Raw genomic sequence first — 5620 nt, forward strand, 5'->3', positions numbered from 1 at the left:
GAAAGAAAATCTTCCAAAAAAGAGATGAGGCAAGAAAGCATGGCATAACTGAATTGTACAATTGCAAGTGGTAAAAATGGGAAACTTTGAATTGTATATATTACAACAATTTAAAGAAAAATATTTTAATGAAAGCATGGCATAAAGGAGAACAAATTGGATAAGATTCAAGAACCTGAATCAGCTCCAGCATCAAATAGTTTTATGTTCTTAGGCAACCTACATATACTTCTGAGTTTCCAAAGTGTGATGTACTAAAGAAGAGGAGTAGATTAAGTTATTCCTAAGCATCATTCAATATTAAATATTCTATAATTGTAGACACTTTTCACAAAGTAAAGAAGAAAGAGTTGGGAGTAAAGTCCACCTGGGAAAGAGTTAAAATCTCTTCTGTTTATACGATAGAAAGACCTGAAGCTTGTATTCCTCAATGAAAATAAGAACAATCAGAGAAAACCCTTTCTCAATTCCTAATATTTTTTTCAAGATAGGGTTATTCTGCCCAAGGTTTTCTTCAGGGCTAACTTGACATCCTTATTCCTCAAGCTATAAATTAATGGGTTAAACATGGGCACAACAATAGTATAGAAGAGAGAGGAAATTTTCCCCTGGTCAAGGGGCAAAATAGAAGGTGGTTTGAGGTACATAAAAGCTCCTGAGCCAAAGAAAAGAGAAACTGCAATTATGTGGGAGCTGCATGTACTGAAGGTTTTAGACCTTCCCTCTGTGGAACTAATGTGGAGAATGCTGGAAAGAATGAAACCGTAAGAGATAAAAATGGTGGCAGTGGGTACCCCAATGCCAATGGTCACAACAATAAAGACCACCAGCACATTCATGTAAGAGCTGTTACAGGAGAGCTCAAGGAGGGCAAGGAAGTCACACATATAGTGATTGATAAGGTTGCCAGCACAAAAGGCCAGAAAAACTATATTTCCTGTATGGGCCATGGCCCCAAAAACTCCCATCCCATAGACACCTAATAACAGGAATAAACAAATCTGAGGAGACATGGTGACTGCATATACCAATGGTTTACAGATGGCGGCATAACGGTCATATGCCATCGCTGACAGAATGAAGGACTCAGAAAACACAAAGAAACAAAAGAAAAAGAGCTGAGTCATACACCCTGTATAGGAAATGATGTTCTTTGAGACAAAACTCATCAGCATTTTGGGGATAATGTCCGTAGAGTAACTGAAATCAATGAAAGACAAATTGAGGAGGAAAAAGTACATGGGGATATGAAGGTGAGAATTCAGCCCAATCAGGGTTATCAAACCCAGGTCCCACCACAGTGACCACGTAGAAACCTAGAAACAGGAAGAAGAGGGGGATTCGAAGTCCCGGCTGGTCCGTTAAGCCGGCAAGGATAAACTCTGTCACGGAGGAGGAGTTCTCTGCAGTCATTTCCTTCTAGGATCATCTGTGAGTGAAAAAGAAAGGAGCCACTGAGAGAAAGAGACACCCAGACCTCCCATTCTTGAGAATGACATCTGAACCGATAGATTTTGAACTTCGAGAGGAAGACATTTCCTCACACTTATATAAGTCACCACTGTCCCCAAGTAGCTTTAAACATCCTAGTAACTAACAGCCTGAAAGTGAAAGTTACCTCCAGAGTAGGGGCTGGTATAACTGAAGAGAGGGACCCCAAAATTGAGTGAGATGACTCTTCAACCTTTTCTACAGCCCTCTCCTGCCCTTGTCAGATTTGTAAAGCCTGGGGCCCTTCTCAGGAGTGATTCTGAGGAGGCTTTTGACCCTGTTCCGCTGTACAGAGCTGTACAGAGCAAGAAGATGAGGGTGTGCTATCCAGAGTCCTTAGCTGTGGGTCAGTAATGGATGTTAAGAGGGAAAATAAAAGGAAAGGAAAGGAAAGGAAGGGAAAAGAAGGGAAAGTTAGGGAAGGAAACAGAAAATGAAAAAGAAAGGAAAAGAAAGGAAATCATTTACTGAGCACTAACTAGTGATAGACACTGTTCTAAAGGCTGTGTTGCATTATGACTATCTGATTATTCCCATTTTACAGATGAGCAAACTGGATCTAAGTAACTTGCACAAAGTCCCAATGCTACTCAGTTGCAGGCAGAAGGCGAATTCAGGTGATCCGGCTCCCGTGGGTTTAGTTACTCTACTGTCATTCTGCTACAGGGCTGACCAGCTCAGGCAGACACTCACCCTCCTTTGGCTTGGAGCCTAGGTGTTCTGCTCTACCAGCTTTCATCCATCTCTTTTACGGAGACACAAACGCCCTAGTGAAAAGAAGGTGCAGCTTGGATTCAGACCACTTCACTGCTGGTTCTATTTCAAGGACTGAAACCTCTAGTTTATCTTTGTTCTCTTTCTGAGTGAAGGATAGGATCTCTGATTGTGGCTTTCCCACAGCTGCTGTCCAGCTTCCAAGGAAAGACAGCACCCTTTTTTAACAACCGTGGATAACAGAAGACAGACTTTTATTCTGAGTTACAGTTCTCAGTTACCAAGTTACAGAGGCTCCCTCAGGATCCCTGCCCCAGAGACCACTTTCCCTAAGGAAGAAGACATGTTTATTTACACCCTTGATAATGCTTGACCTGACTTTTTATGACCTATCCTATCTTCGGGTTACATCTTTTACGCATAATTAAGGGCAAAGCATTGTGGAAAAACTAATTCTCGCTACCACATATTAAGCACTTACTGTGTACCAAACACTATACCTGGCAGCACCACCCTCACACTGACACCAAGGATTCAACAACAATGTGCAAATATTATCTCATTTATTTCTCACAACAACCTTTTAAATTAGACCTATTTGAAAAATGAGGAGCGCACAGAGCTAGTAGGCGCCAGAATCTTAAGTCAAACACTGGTCTGTCCAAATCCAAAATTAATAGAGGGACGGGAAACAGATTTGGACCAATGGATAGGGTGTCCTCCTACTACATGGGAGGTCCAAGGTTCAAACCCAGGGCCTCCTTGACCCGTGGGATGAGCTGGCCCATGTGCAGTGCTGATGCGTGCAAGAAGTGCCCTGCCACGCAGGGGTGTCTCCCACATAGGAGAGCCCCACGTGCAAGGAGTGTGCCTCATAACGAGAGGCACCCAGCGCAAAAAAAGTGCAGGCTGCCCAGGAATGGCGCCACACACACACAGAGCTGACACGGCAAGGTGATGCAACAAAATTAGACACAGATTTAGGGTGCCACTGAGAAGAATACAAGCGGACACAGAAGAATACACAGTGAATGGACACAGAGAGCAGACAACTGGGGGAGGGGGGCGGGGAAGAGGAGAGAAATACATTTTATAAATAAATAAATCTTTTTTAAAAATTAATAGGGGGAAAGGCCTTGCTGAACTTTTTAAGCAATCACAACTTAACACAGGTTACTGACTGAACCCAATTTTTTCTCCATATACCAGTCCTTGTTACTCTAAACTCCCTGTATTGTCAAACAATTCTCAAGAAGGCATCTCCTCCATATAGAGACTAGTAAAATTTTATATGGCAACGTGCACTCTACACCCCCTTACCAGGGACTTTTATATATTAAGGATGACAGATTTCATAACCAAGAAATAAATCTATTAGGGGAAATTTGAGCTTTGGTGTGCCATTGGGTTAGATGTGGGTTTTTTATTCTGGGTTAATGACAGAAGTCCTCTTGAAGAAGTTACAAAATAATAACACAAAGGGAGACGCCTATCTTCTTTCAGACAAGTCCAGCTAAAACCACTGCATGCAGACTTGTGTATGTTTATGATTATTTGTGAAAACATCAATGAGGACTTGCCTATCCATCCTTTGGGACATATTCAGCTAAGTGCCAGCAATGACAGTACTTCATCTTTGCATTTACACTTAAAATTTCCCACATCCCAGAGGGATTCTAATGAATCCAAAACCCTGTTCTCAATCCCACTGCACAAAAGTTATGGATGGAGAAAAACAATTCATTATTGCAATATTCAAAGAAGCCCCCCACAAGGCAAGGTTCCCTTGAGACCCAAGGGCAAAGAAGACATTGGGAATTTTCTAGGCGCTTTAAGAGGATCTCATATACTACTTCAGAGACAAGTGCCATGGCAACTTCATTTCAGATGCATCTTAACCAGGGCTTCTCTAAAACCATATTTCCTGATTCCCTGGTGACTTGTTTCAACACAAGCAAATAACAACAAAACAAAATAAAACAAAAAAACACTCATTTGTCTTTATTCCATGTACAGTACTGTTGCCTTTCCAAAACTCTAGTCTTCCTTCTTCCAGTTATTGCTAACTTAAATTATATACTGTACATGAACCATTACATTTAACATATATGGGCATGTGAAGATCTACAAACAATAAAATGTCTTTGCACATACGTCTCGTGCATGTGCACTGGCTCTCAGACTTCTGGTAAATCACTGGGTTGCACGAGGATGTCCCTACACATCACTACACATCATAGGTTCCCCATTTCCCATTAGAAGCACAAATCGGTTAGGAAAGAAAAGACGACAGTTGAGAGATTTCAGATGAGATGAGCCTTGGTCACCTCCTGAGAAAGTAGACAGAGTTATACTCGCCTATTAGCAGTCATATGGGTCTGCATTATAGTTAACATTAATTGATTTTAATAAGTGTATTCAGCATACTAATATGCAAGGTGCAGAGATACAAACAACATGCCAGAAAAGGGCTTACAGTCTAAGAGAGGCTTCTCCCACACAACTGCCTCTTCGTCCTATTTCTGTCCCTGAGTGTTACATTTTCCAGGTTCAGTTCCTAACTTTCTGCACTCTTTCTGCTTTCTTAAATGCTTGATGAGCTCACCTCTTTCACTTTCAACAACTGTTCTATATGTATGGCTCCCAAATTTGTGTCTTTAGTTCTCAGTTCTCCAATAAGTTACTTTTCTGTATATCTAAACTCTTTTCTGGATATTTCCAAAAAGCTGTCCTGTGGTCATCAGTGAACTTACTAGGTACAAGCATCTACCTTTCCCCAAAAGTAGATTTCCTCCCAACCTTTTGCTTTAATCTGGGTATAACCAATGGTGAGGAAGTGGAGGGTAGAAATCATAAAGTTATTACAAGTCCTGAGTTTATCCAGTAGAGCGTCAGTTTAATCCTATTATCACAGCAACGTTATTAGTAGTTCCCCCTTTCACTCTGAAATGTGTCCTAGTTGAATGAAAAAAGCATTCAGAGCCTCAATTTTTGGAATCTGACGGACTTAAACACAAATCCTCGTTCTGCCACCTACTATTTGTATGATCTTGCAAAATTTGTTTAACCTCTCTCTGAGTTTCAAAATTTTTATCTTAAAATGAGGAAAATAATCATAACTCAAAGGGTTTTTCCAGTAAGTTAATAATGAACCTCTGACTTGGAGAATGCACAGTAAGCAGTTATTTTGTTATTATTATTACTAAAAACTATCTCCTTGTATGAAAGCGTTGTCAGAATAGGCTAGAACAGAAAAGAATGAAATCAGGGAAATCTGTTAAAAGACTTTACACAAGAAATGGAAACAGAAATATAGAAACAGGGCCACGTATTATGATATTATGATGAAATGCAAAATAGGATTTAGTATCTCTGTGGTTTGAGAAGGCCAAAGAGGAAGAGACGCAATTCAAAG

At 40.6% G+C, this 5620-nt stretch overlaps 1 pseudogene; it reads right to left on the minus strand.

Moving 5' to 3' along the window:
• Positions 1 to 482: 482 nt before the first annotated feature.
• On the minus strand, positions 483 to 1413 carry LOC101427367 (olfactory receptor 8B12-like; annotated as a pseudogene).
• Positions 1414 to 5620: the final 4207 nt, after the last annotated feature.

Source organism: Dasypus novemcinctus, chromosome 27 (genome assembly GCF_030445035.2).
Source record: "Dasypus novemcinctus isolate mDasNov1 chromosome 27, mDasNov1.1.hap2, whole genome shotgun sequence".
Classification (NCBI taxonomy): domain Eukaryota; kingdom Metazoa; phylum Chordata; class Mammalia; order Cingulata; family Dasypodidae; genus Dasypus; species Dasypus novemcinctus.